This window comes from Rattus rattus, chromosome 4 (genome assembly GCF_011064425.1).
Source record: "Rattus rattus isolate New Zealand chromosome 4, Rrattus_CSIRO_v1, whole genome shotgun sequence".
NCBI classification, from domain to species: domain Eukaryota; kingdom Metazoa; phylum Chordata; class Mammalia; order Rodentia; family Muridae; genus Rattus; species Rattus rattus.
In genome coordinates, this window is record NC_046157.1 from 108,878,337 (window position 1) to 108,891,987 (window position 13,651).

General features: G+C 37.9%; 1 protein-coding gene and 2 non-coding genes across 4 annotated transcripts in view; 1 reads left to right on the plus strand and 2 right to left on the minus strand.

The window, feature by feature from the left end:
- The window catches only part of Khdrbs2 (KH RNA binding domain containing, signal transduction associated 2), a 449,495-nt gene that overhangs the window by 339,112 nt on the left and 96,732 nt on the right, over positions 1 to 13,651 (plus strand). The gene's annotated exons all lie outside the window — the stretch shown is intronic.
- On the minus strand, positions 13,513 to 13,574 carry LOC116899803. Its single transcript, XR_004387805.1, has one exon. It is a non-coding gene; the product is annotated as a U7 small nuclear RNA (small nuclear RNA).
- Positions 13,575 to 13,638, minus strand: LOC116899794. The gene has a single exon (XR_004387799.1). It is a non-coding gene; the product is annotated as a U7 small nuclear RNA (small nuclear RNA).

The following is a 13,651-nucleotide window of genomic DNA, read 5'->3' on the forward strand; positions in this document are numbered from 1 at the left end:
TTTCTAGCTCCGTGCATTTGCCTGCAAAATTCATCATGTTCTCATTTTTAATAGCTGAGTAGTATTCCATTGCATAAATGAACCACATTTTCTGTATCTATTCGTCCATTGAGGGACATCTGGGTTGTTTCCCACTTCTGTCTATTAAAATAAAGATATGAACATAGTGGATCATGTGTCGTTGTGGTATGGTGGTTCATCTTTTGGGGGTATGACCATGAGTCATGTAGCTGAATCTTCAGGTAGAACTATTTCCAATTTTCTGAGGAACCGCCAGACTGATTTCCAGAGTGGTTGTATCAGTTTACAATCCCACCAGCAATGGAGGAGTGTTCCTCTTTCTCCACATCCTTACCAGCATGTGCTGTCACTTGAGTTTTTTGATCTTAGCCATTCTGATTGGTGTGAGGTGGAATCTCAGGGTTGTTTCGATTTGCATTTCCCTGGTGACTGAAGTTATTGGACATTTCTTTAAATGCTCCTCAGCCAGCCATGGTTTCTTTATTGAGAATTCTCTGATTCTGTACCCCATTTTTAAACTGGGTTATTTAAGTTTCTAGAGGCTAAGCACTTGAGTTCTTTGTATATTTTGAATATTAGCCCTCTATGGGATGTAGGGTTAGTGAAGATCTCTTCCCAATCTACATTTTCCCATTTTGTTTATAGAGACAGTGTCTTTTGCCTTACAGAAGCTTTTCAGTTTCATGAGGTCCCATTTGTCAGTTGTTGATCTTAGATCCTGGGCCGTTGGTTATCTGTTCAGGAAATTATCTCCCATGTCAATGTGTTCAAAGCTATTTCTTGCTTTCTCTTCTATTAAAGTCAGTGTATCTGGTTTCATGTGGAAGTCCTTTATCCACTTGGACTTGAGCTTTATACAAGGTGATAAATATGGATCAATTTTATTCTTCTACATGCAGACAGCCAGTTAGGCCAGCTTTCTTTTTTCCATTGTACGGTTTTGGCTTCTTTGTCAATGGTCAAGTGTCCATGGGTATGTTGGTTTATTTCTGGGTGGCTAAACATTTTATTTTCCTTATGATCATGGCTATAGTTTACATGCTCAGGGCTCTCATAATACACAAGTTTATCGCATTTTGATTTTGTGCCTTCTTTATAGCATTTGTTTGATTAGATGTTTGGTGTTCGGTGCAATTTTTATAAGAAGGTTTGTATTTCAGATTCTATTTTGTAAAAATAATATTTTAATATTTAACAAAGTGAATGATATGCAAAGGAAAGTGTCACAGCTCCATGAACTCAGCAGCCACATTAACTCATTTGATTTACTCAATGCATTTTGAAAAAATAAAACAATGTGACTTTCTCTCTACAACTCTATAATAATTACCTGACTACCACTCCTTAGAAGTCATTTGTTTATTTGGTAGTAAGTTTCTGCTTAAATATTTATACTTTCATTCCATCTTCATATATTCACAAAAAATGTTTCTTAATAATTTGAACATGTCTTATTTGAAAAGCCTGATTCTGTGCTCTCATGAACATACATTGCCCTGCATTCTTTAATATTTTATATATAGCATCCTAAAAGACTTTTAGTTTAATTTTTATTTCTATGTGTGCATGTGTGAGGGGCCTGTGGAGGCCAGATCAGAGTGTAGGATAGCCTAAAAAAAAGAGACCAAGGCAGTTGTGAGCTACCACTGGATACTGGGATCTAATCAGCCGTCCTCTGAAAGATCAGAATGCATTGCTAACCTGTGGTCTAAATTGCTAGCCTCAGATTTGACATTATTAATTTTTTTTACTGATTTAAAGTCTTTATAATGAGTGTGAGAATGATTTCAAAGGTTTTCTTTTTCTGTATAAGCCTGTTCTCTGAGTTGTTACTAAATACAGCATTCACCTCCACTGTCACATAACAAGTTAGCACATAGACATCAGCATGCTCGTCATTCACTTACATTTATTCCTAAGTTCTTTTACTAGGAACCTCTCTTTTGTTCATCCACAAATAAAGACAACTGTAAAATATCAATCACTAAATCTTTGATTATTTGTGTTTGTTCCTTAATTAAATGTAGAGGAAACCCACATTATTGTTCTTAATACCCTGTATTATTTTCTTGGTGCTTCTTGAATATACATATTTGCATGTGAATTTGGGGATGTAATACACATATACAAAAACCATATACCTATTATAATTTCAATTAAATTGTGTTGTATTAACAAATTAATTTAGAGAATTGACATTTCTAATATTGAGTTTTGGTCTATTATATTTCTTTATTCAAATTGTTCCATATTAGTTACTTTTTCTGTTGCTGTGAAAAATCCTTATGACCAAGGCAACTTAGAGAAGAAAGATGTGAATTGGGCTTACTGTTCCCCATGGCTACTGTCCATGATGATGAAGTAATGGCAGCAAGCAGCAGGCATGGAAGTCTGGGCGTCTCACATTTTAAGCACGACAAGCAGGAAGAAGAGAGCAAACTGAGAATGGTGGAAGGTTTTAGACTTTCAAAGCTCACTCTCAGTGGCAAACTTCCTGCAGCAAGAAGGCACCTCTTAAATCTGCCAAAATGGCACCACCAGCCAGAGGCAAAGCGCTCAATCAAGCCACCACATGCTCTATGTTCATGACTTGCAAATGCTCCTAGTCCCACCAGTCAAGAATAAAAGACCACTGCCCCAAGTGGCAGAATTGGAGCAAACCTTGTTTACAAAGGCTGCCTCCCTCTAAGGCCTATAGGGTTCAAGAGATGGGCATTGGACATGGGGAAGATGAGAATTTCATAGCTCAGGAGCAGATGGTTACTAAATGAACGTTTCAGCTGCCAGATAGGCAGTGCTACAGAAGCAGAACACGAGCATATCCAGATAGTCCCTGAAACAAAGACATGGTTACAATGTGGCTATAAAAAGTGATCATAGCAAGGTGATCATAACAGTCTCCTAAAACAAAGGCACGATTGCCATTTCCTGGATCAGACAGAATAGAATCATTTGTAGTTCAGGTTAAAGGTAGATGTGACGGTTTGAATATACTTGACCCGGGGAATGGCAGTATGTGGAGTTGTGGCCTCATTTGAGTAGGACTGGCCTTGTTGGAGGAAGGGTGTCACTGTGGGAGTGAGCGTTGAGTCCCTCCTCCTAGCTGCCTGGGAGACAGTCAGTCTTATCCTTACTCTCTTTGGATCAGGTTGCAGAACTCTTGGCTCCTTCTCCAGCACTCTGTCTACCTGGATGTTGTCATCTTTCTTGCCATGATGAGAGTAGGCTGAACCTCTGAACCTGTAAGCCAGCACAAATTAAATGTTGTCCCCTATAAGGGTTGCTTCGGTCATAATGTCTCTTCTCACTAACTAACTAAAACAGTGGAGTATAACACAATCATTGAGGAACAGAAATGAAATAATGAAAAGGAATGAACTTAGTTTCACATTGATATTAGAGGGTTTCTAAGCCCAAGATTTTAGATTTCAGGGGAGATGACTTTAAGGATTTCTAGTTTTTCATTTTCTATTGTTGGGGGTTCAGTTAAGCACAAATAGCTTATTCAATGCACACCTCTTGACTGTACATTGAGGACCACAATAAAAGAACTCAGGAACCTAATTGTGGTACCTGTCAGTCTTTAAAGCAGGCTTTTTAATAGGGAAGAAAAAACAGGTTCAAAGTTTAAAAGACAAAGAGAGGATCAGTGCAACATTTTGGCTTACTAGATGGAGTATTATCAGCTATCTTTAAGATGATTGGTCTTTCACTGATAAGTGGATATTAGCCCAAAAGCTTGAATTACCCAAGACACAGTCCACAGACCGCATGAAGCTCAAGAAGAAGGATGACCAAAGTGTAGATGCTTCACTCCTTCTTAAAAGGGGGAACAAAAAATATTCATAGGAGGGGATATGGAGGCAAAGTTTGGAGCAAAGACTGTAGGAACGGCCATTCAGAGCCTTCCCCACCGAAACTAGATAAGACTGATGAAGCCAAGAAGTACATGCTGACAGGAACTGGATATAACTGTCTCCTGAGAGACACAACCAGCCAGAGCATGTCAAAGATAGAGGCGAATACTAGGAGCAAACCATTGATCTGAGAAATATCCAAAAAGAAATAAAAAATAAAAAAATTAAAAATTTTAAAAAAAGGAATTAGGAAAACTGAAAAAAAATGATGATTGGTCTTGAGTGAGGTGCAAGGGGTGGTAGACAAGTGGTGAACAGGGGAATTTCATAACATTGAGATAATAGAGCATAAATAATTCAACCATGGCTTTTTTGCTAATTTGTAGCACTCTTCAGTGTCAGCTATTAATAATTACATATGGAAAGTGGAGTCTGAGAACCTGAAATTAATTTCACCTTAAATTAGCAAGATAGAGACTGAATACAAAATGGCTACAGTTACGTCAAAAGGAGTAGACCTCTACATCTACTTCAAAATAGTCATCCTGAGTTTTTCATCAGCAACAACAGACTATGGTGATATAATTAATATCAAAGTTCAAATTATACATGTAGAAGTAAATGCATGAACTCTACCATGTAAAATACAAGAAAAGTATTTAATATCATTTTTATTTTAAAAATATTGATGTATCATTAATCCAATTTTGAAGTAATAAGAGTGCAGATAGAAATAATTTATTTCAAGGATGCATACAGGATTAAAATATTCAATAAAAACAGAAAGCCTATTTAAGATAAAATAATTGTATCTTACAAAAATTAAAATTGTCTAATTTTAGTTTGCAAATGCAAATGCACATTTAAATCTATAGTATATGGAACAAAGGAAAGGACCAGAGGGTGTAATTAAAATGGTCGTATGTGTGACTTTTCAAAAAGCATACACTATTGGTAACTTTGCCTTTTCAGAAGTTAAGTATGGGAATCGTGGCAAAATAAAAATTTAATAATTTGGAGAGATAAGTGAATAAAAATTTAAAGTATAATTTTCCATATTATAGAGAATGAAGACTGAAGAAGAATTGCAACTCTATAGATTTAGGAAGAAAGAGTCTACACGTGGTCCACGAAAGGCAAATGAAAATAAAAACAGATGCAAAATTCTTAATGCACATCAAGTATTAGAGTAGCTGTAGGTTTAATGTTATACCAAAAGGAAGCACATTGGTCCAACATTGAAAGCTAATGTATTTCACTCTATTAGTATTTAAGGACTACTCTAGAATAAATAAAAGTTAAAGGAGAAAAGAAGAAACAAAAACAAGAAAAAATCCTACTGCTGCAGACACAAATTTTTTAGGCCAAAAAATAATTCTTAATAAACAGGACCATCTTCTGATTCAAATAGTAGGAAACAATGTTATAAATATATAAATATGTATATTGAACATACTATATGTTGAATATACACGATACATATTTTAAAAAGAGGCCGGTGTATATCACCAAAATGATATTGTCTTCCTAACAACGCATATAAAAATGAAGGTGAAATCAATAGCCCTATATAAATAAAGGTGCTAACATGACTTGAAGGACGGGAAACGTGACTAATCCCGTAGCTCTCTTAGGAGCATTTCAGTTCTGGACTCTAAGCTTTTGGAGCCACGTCAGGTGAAACACTTCCTAAAATGGAAGCTGGTGTTTACACAGACTCTCCCGCGATGCAGGAGCGGGGGGCAAATTAAAGTTGTTTATGCTGGATGGCAAAGGCTGGCGAACCACCCTGAAACGGTAAATTACTGAGCACGATTCCTTCTCAGCACAAACGAAAAATATCCAAAGTGAAATATCGGCCACTGCATCGGGCAATGGCAGCTGGATAGATGGTTAATCCTAAGACCACGTGGCGGTTTGGTTTAAAAGTCAAAAACGGAATGAACCTGGCACTAGAACTGACTGAAAGAAAGAGCTGCCATTCTTTCTCTATAACTTGTTGTTTGGCATCTCTCCTCAAGTCGGAGTTATTTTGAGGATCGGGTGGGAGACTCGGGAGGAGCTTTGTCAGGTGAGCTGTGGTTGAAGATTCATTCCTGCTGGTTTGGTCTGCTGTCTTCTTCCTATGCTGTTGTTCTCAGAAAAAGTCCTAAGTAAGGCATATTGTGAGAGCTGTGATTAATTCCCCCAACAACCGCGGCTTTAAAATGCACACACTTAAACATCTTTCAGACCTAATGCATTAGAAATCTTGTTGAAACTAAAGGGCAAATACTTCCAAAGAAGTAAAGAGTGGAGCAAAAGAAGCATGGTGACGACCCAGTGAGGAACGCTTACCTACATTTTAAGTTTAAAGAGACTTATTGTATTGCTCACGAAGACATCTTTTGGAAAGGACCCTTAAATAGGAAGCGCATATGTCATTTCGGTCAAGATAATCTCTAACCTTTCAGCTTCAAAATGTCACTGTTTTTTACAAGGGGTTATGTGCTTGAAATAATGGAGTAGCCTCCAACCCAACCTAACCAGGTGAATATATGTATTTCTACCTTTGGAAAATATATCTGAGGAATTTCACAGAACTTTATAATAGGCCCATGAAATTCTGTAATTCATGATCATTAATCAACACCATCATGCTGTTTTAGAAAGACAAAGTTACTGAACCGTTTAGCTAGCTGCACACTTTTTACTTATAAATTTAGTCTAGGCCACAGTATGAAAACAAACTTTCCCTCATTCCTTGCTCTCTCACATTGTAATCTACCTATTTCAAATGAATGGTGCTTTTATGATCATCCGTGTTTTCCTTCTCTCTTTGTTCTTCTTCATTTTTAAGACAATATGATATCCAGAGAAAGCCATACACAGTATCCAATGTTTTGTGCTTTTATTCATTCATTGATTCATTTACTTACTTACTTACTTGCTTGCTTGCTTATTTTTACACTCCAGATTTTGTCCCCCTAGTGGTCCACCCTCCGACAGTTCTACATCCTAGACCATCCCCCCAACTCTATGAGGATGTCCCCACCCCACCCACCCCACCAGACCTCTAAATTTCCTGAGGACTACAATCTCTTGAGGGTTAGGTGTATCATATCTGACTGAACCCAGACCCAGGAGTGCTCTGCTGTATATGTGTTGGGGGCCTCATCTCAGCTGGTGTTTGCTGCCTGGTTGGTGATCCAGTGTCTGAAAGATCTCGGGGATACAGGTTAATTGAGACTGCTGGTCCTCCTACAAGATTGCCCTCCTCCTTACCCTCCTCCAGCTTTTCCCTAATTCAACCACAGGGGTCAGCAGCTTCTGTTCATTGGTTGGGTGCACATATCTGCATCTGACTTTCAGCTGCTTGTTGGGTCTTTTGGAAGGCAGTCAGGATAGGTCCCTTTATGTGAGCACCCCATAGCCTTAGTAATGATGTCAAGCCTCCCCTTGTGCTGGAACCCACTTTGGGCCTGTCACTGGACCTTCTTTCCCTCAGGCTCTTCTCCATTTCCATCCCTGCAGTTCTTTCAGACAGGAAGAATTAGGGGTCAGAGCTTCGGCTGTGGGATAGCAACTCCATCCCTAAACTGATGCCCTGCCTTTCTGCTGCAGGTGAACTCAACAAGTTCCCTCTCCCCGCTGTATGGCATTTCACCTAGGGTGCCCCCACCCTACTTTGAGTCCTGAGAGTCTCTCACTTCCCAGGTCTCTGGTACATTCTGGATGGCCCTCACAACCTCCTTCCTCCCAGGTCACCTGTTTCCATTCTTTCTGCTGGTCCTCAGGGTTTCAATCCCTTTTCCCCACCCAATACCTGATCATGTTCCCCTCTTCCCCCACCCCTATCCTCATCCCTTCCCCTGTCCCTTCCTCCCTTCCCCCTTGTGGTTGTTTTCTTCTCCTTCCCAAGTAGGACCGAAGCGTCCTCACTTCTGCCCTTCAGCTTGTTGACCTTTTTCAGTTCTGTGGACCATATCTTAGGTATTCTGTACTTTTTTATTTTTTTGGCTAATATCCACTTACTAGTGAGAACGTGTCCCACAACAGAAAAATGGGGACAGAAATTGTGGTTCATTTGCACAATGGAATACTACTCAGCTATTAAGGACGAGGACATTCTGAGTTTTGCAGGCAAATGGATGGAACTAGAAAATATCGTCCTGAGTGAGGTAACTCAGACCCAAAAGGACATGGATGGTATCCAGTGCTTAAAGTAATTTGTATTGCTCTTTAAGAGCAGTGACAGACAATCATGTGAAGAAAATGAATCTCAGTGGTTGTCAATGCAGTATAGTAGAGCCTTTACTACTTCATCCTTATGAGGATTGAGGGAGAAGAGTGTGCTCATGTAGGTTCCCTTAGTTGTATGCACACACACATGCACACACGGGGGGACCATCTTCTAGTTACACACACACACACACACACACACACACACACACACACACTCATGTCTTCTAGTTACAAACGTACACATTATCTTCTAGTCTTATACATACATGTCCATACTTCTATTTACATGCATCTTAAACTATGTCTTTTTGCGAACCAAACTCCAACTTGAAATTTATTCTCCTAGCCATAAGATTGAGGAATTACATAATTATGACAACTGAGCCATTTTCCTGTAAAAATAGCCTAAAGCTTTAGATTTGTATGTTATGAAAAATCTGCAGCAAACACTAGTCACGTCTTAAAGCAATTTAAGTTTTCTTTTGGCTAATGCTATATAGAGAGTACCTGGACATAAATTTTAAGTTTCTTTTAGAACAGTAATGCTGCAGTTTTAATCCTTACATATTGCTATGCTTATGACATATCACTTTTGAATTTGTTTATACTTTCCTATTTAATTATTTCATATAATTTTGACTTTACCTTTTCGGCCAGATTTGTTTCTTTTTCTTTTACCAATATTATGTCCTTGAACAGTCTTTCCTGCTCATCTTCTTTCCATCTTGAACACTCAAGATTTGCTTTTTCGGTTTATTTTAGCTAGTTGCTAATATCCACACGCCCCCATGTTTCGGGTGTGTTTCCAGAAGATCTTTACTAATGACAATAACTGCTATCATCTTCAGAATCTTACAGATGAGAAAGCTAAGGAACAGAGTGTAAGAACATGCTCTCAAGCGTCAGCATGCTCAATAATTATCCCAGTTCTAAGAATCTGAGTTCAGAATCTTGTCTTTCCCATATTACATATCATCATTGTTAATTGCATCATGGTAAGCCCATATAAAATATGTTCAATGAACACAAACTGTATGTGTCCATTTTGAGCATCATGACATAGAACCGTAATAATGGTGCAGGACTCTTCCTCATCCTCACAGCTGAATATTCTGCATAGGTTAAAGCCAATTCAGCCCCAGTAAAACTTGTAACTGAAATTATTATCCAGAAGTCAGCCCCAACAAATCCATCGACAACTCTATTCCTACACGTAAGACTCAGGACCATTGTGGAAGAAGGGTGTGAAAGATAGTACGAACCAGAGAAACATGATGTCTGCTACTAGATTGCATGTCCTAGAAATGTCAGGGAAGTGGTACTCATGAAGTCTCAGCCAAATGCTTCCTAAACAAGGCCTGAAGAAGAACAACTAAAAGACATGCTACCATGTAAATGAGGACTTTCACAAAGTCTCAACTCTACACACCAGAGGAATTCTGATCCCTGGACAATTAAGCTTCTTCACAGAGGAGTACATCAGTTAGTTATCCAATACCAAATGGTCAGCATGGAAAACATACATGAGGGTAGCATTATACAGACTGAGCAGTCTATAATTTATATATTTATGAATGAGCCTTGTGCATGTGGGGTGTGTGGGGTGTGTGTGTGTGTGTGTGTGTGTGTATGTGTATGCGTTCCTGGGTATGTGATTGTGTACCCAGTGATATGTATGTGTGTATAGTAACTGTATATGTGTATCTGTGTGCGTATGCATGTGTGCCTGTGTATTTGAATATATATGCATGTATGTTATAACAAGAGCAACAGTGGTAGAAGATGATACAGATTGGAAGGAGAAGGAAAATGATGCGATTATATATGGATTTCAAATAATTTTAAAATGAAAGGAGACTGGGCATTTTCATTTTAAATAACATTAATTTATTTGTAATCACACAAAAATCTTAGTTTTATTTAACTAACACATATCTTTTATGAAGCCAACTCGGAATATTGTGAAAGATTGCATAAATACATCCCAATTAAATGTTAAATGTGTACTAACAAATTTTCAGAGTAGTATTTTGCATAATTAAATAAAGCTACATTTGAGCTCCAGCTGGCGACAAATAGAAATTCATTCTTCTTCTCATTAAGATACAATGATACTGAGAAAATAATTGCTTTAAAATGGCATCCATCCTATCACCATCAGAAATGAAGCCTCTCCTAACTGCTAAATATACTAGGAATTTTCAGTAACTTACCGTTTCTCAGTATTTCTGTTTTAGCCATAGACAATATAGGTCAGAGTAGAAAACAATTCAGTATGTCATACACAAATGAAAATTAACATTCTTTAACCAGCCATATTTAACAGAGAATTTTATCTTGTAAGAATTGTAAATCATCACTTTACCCTTATCTGTTAATAGTCATTTTTTCACTTAGATTGAGATCAAAATTATTTATAACGAATGCACTAGTGTGATTCCACTAATATTTTCGCGTGCCTCTGATAGTGGTAGATTGTGTTGTGCTGTATGTACCTGTGTATTAGAGTTCAGAACTATGCACAGAGTCACTTTGTGCTCAAATGGTTTAGTATACAGACTTACTACTTGGGTTTGCTGACCTGAGTAGACCTCATTGTAAACATGATAGCTAAAATTCCAGTCTGCTTCAAAATCTTACATAGAAAGGTAGCAAGGACTGTTATTCCTGAAGGCAGGCAAGAAAAACTTTCTCAAAGGAATCTGTATAAAATAGGAAACAGAAAGTTTCTCATTCATGTTGAGAGCCATTGCACAACTTAGGACCTAGACCTTTAGGAAGAATTATGCATGCTTTTGATTCATCATGGCCCAGAACAATTGGCAAATTGGAAGAGAACAAAGGTAAGAACTTAATTAAAAAAAGAGAAAATGGCTTAATAAGAATATTTTTGGTTGGGAGGGTTTTATCTAGGCTTTACACCTCCACATCATAGTCCATCACTGAAGGAATTCAGGACAGGAACTCAAACAGGACAGAACCCCGGAGGCAGGAGCTGATGCAGAAGTCATGGAGGAGTACCTCTTACTGACTTGCTTCCCCTGGCTCGCTCAGCCTTCCTTCTTAGAGAACCCAGGACTACCAGCCAAGGGATGGCACCACCCACAATTGGCTAAGCCCTACCTCATTGATCACTAATTGAGAACATGCCTTACAGCTGGATCTCAGGGAGGCGTTTCCTCAACCGAGAGTCCTTCCTCTCTAATGACTAGTTTCTATCAAGGTGACACACATAACCAGCCTGCACACTGGGGCAGTACTAACTAGATCCTCCTTGGCCTCTTAGAATTCACTGCAATAAATCTAGACCATGTGACAACACATCTGATCATTGGATCCAGGTTGTCTCTAAACGATTGTTAAATTATGCACCCATAAATGATGGTGATATGGTGATGATTTTTTTTTGCCTTTTCTTTTGAAGCCAAGAGGCCTACACTGAGTAACGAACTGCATTGTATGCTTATCTTTTTATTTGATCTCTTCTTTGAGAATTTCATAAATACATGTGTAATGCATCCTGATTACTGTTTCCATTGCTTGCTCTCAACTCTCCCCCATCTTTATCAGCCTCCCACTATGAGTACCTTTCCCACATTCATGACTTTTGGTTTTGTTTTATATCTATTTTCTGAGCTTATCTATGACAGTGTCACCAAGGGTTTGGATCTGTCCTTTGCCACTTGGTGAGTTCATCAGTTGACCCAAAACTGAAGATAATATCTGCCCTTTGTCCCAGTATCTATTAGAGTTCATAGCTCAGCAGGGAGTTAAGGTGAACTGGCCCTTCCTTAGGCTAGCACTGACTATTAGCAGGCCTGGTCTCTAGAGCTCTATTGAAGGCAAATGTCACTGTCGGATCTGCTGCATGGGCTTCAGTCTACCCTAAGGAGAGTGAGTCCATGGTTTTCCTCTGTAATGAAAAACTAGAAGTCTTAAGACTGCAAATTATATAAAGTCTGGAATAGTGTCTGTCATGTGTGATTCTTCAGAATTGCAAGAAGATTAAAAGCTGTAATTATGGTGAAAATCATAACTAATTTCATACTAGATAGAGATGGACATCTTTTGGCAATTAAATTTATTTCTAGAAATGTGCAGCGAGATAGATGAGGTCAAAGATTCATGTGCACAGATGCTCGTTACAGCAGTATTTGTAACAGTCAAGTGTTGAAAACAAACTAAGTATCAAAGAAAAGTAACTGGGTAAGATAAACCGTTGTGTATTTTCAACCTCACTTCCTTCCACGGCAGAAGCACTCTGAATGCAACCATCTTGTCCAGCTGCACATTATACAAAAGCAAACTGGATTGAGGCACAATTAAAATTATCTAAAATCTCTTATTTACGATCCTGTCAGACACATAACTTTAAGCATAAGATTCTGAGCAACTATATTAAAGTAAATTGATATAAAAAGAAATAATAAAATCTCTTCTATTTATACTAGTTTTGCATTATGGCAGGAAATCATATTTACAATAACTTACTAAATGTTAAACAATTCTGCAACAGATTATGCATTCCTAATACATATATATATATGCATTTATATGTGCATGCATACAGTCATACATGTTTGTGAATATGACTATGTCTGTCATTGTGCATGAATGTCTGTCTGTCTACATTTATGTGTGTTTGCTAAGCAATACTGAGAGTCAAAAACAATATTCAAACCCTGACACTTGCTTCTAGATTTAATACTTGAACCCAGAAAACTGTCTATTTGAAAGACTACCCCCTCAGTTACTATTCCAGTTCAGGACCTCGACTGGGGTTTATAACAATTCAGTTATTATGATGTAAATTCTCTCCGCTCCAAATTCCTTACTTGTGAAACCTACCTAACAATTGTTCTGTCTACTTTCTAGCAAGTTCTTTATAGGAGTATGTGTGGTTTTTTTCCTAAAAATATTTGATAATATTTATCAATGATTCTATAAGATTCTAACTTAAAATTATTGTTAAAGAAAAAAAGTATATAATATGACCATGAGTCATGAAAAAAAAACTGTTTCACAGGGGACATAGAGGATCCAATATGTTGAAGCAATAGGACCGTTTTCAATACATAACTTAATTAAGAATATCAGGTTCTTGTTTTTTAAACTCTTCATCTTTCTTACCCTAGGGGCCTCTTTCTTCATGCTGTCTTTCACATATAAGAACTAAGTAAATGAATGCTATTGAAAAGCTACTATAAACACCTCTTCTTGTCATAAAGTGAACTCCTTATATGAGATCAGAAATCTGTTGCCAAGAACCAGCCTCAGCTTGGTTGGGGTTCTTGAGCAAGGGATGTTTGGGAGCAGCAAAAGAATTGACTTGAAGTCAATGATGGGCGCAAGCTGTCAGTTCTGTGGTCTGCTTGAGATAGCTCTCTAGACAGCTCTCTAGGTATAGCTCATGGGTCTTCTGACCAAAGTGAGAAAAACTGCTAGAAAAATTCCAAAAGAATTCTAATTGCTCTTGGATTTTCTGGCCAAAGTCAGAAAAACCTGCTAGAAAAATTCTGAAAGAGCTGTAATACCTCTCTGAATAACTC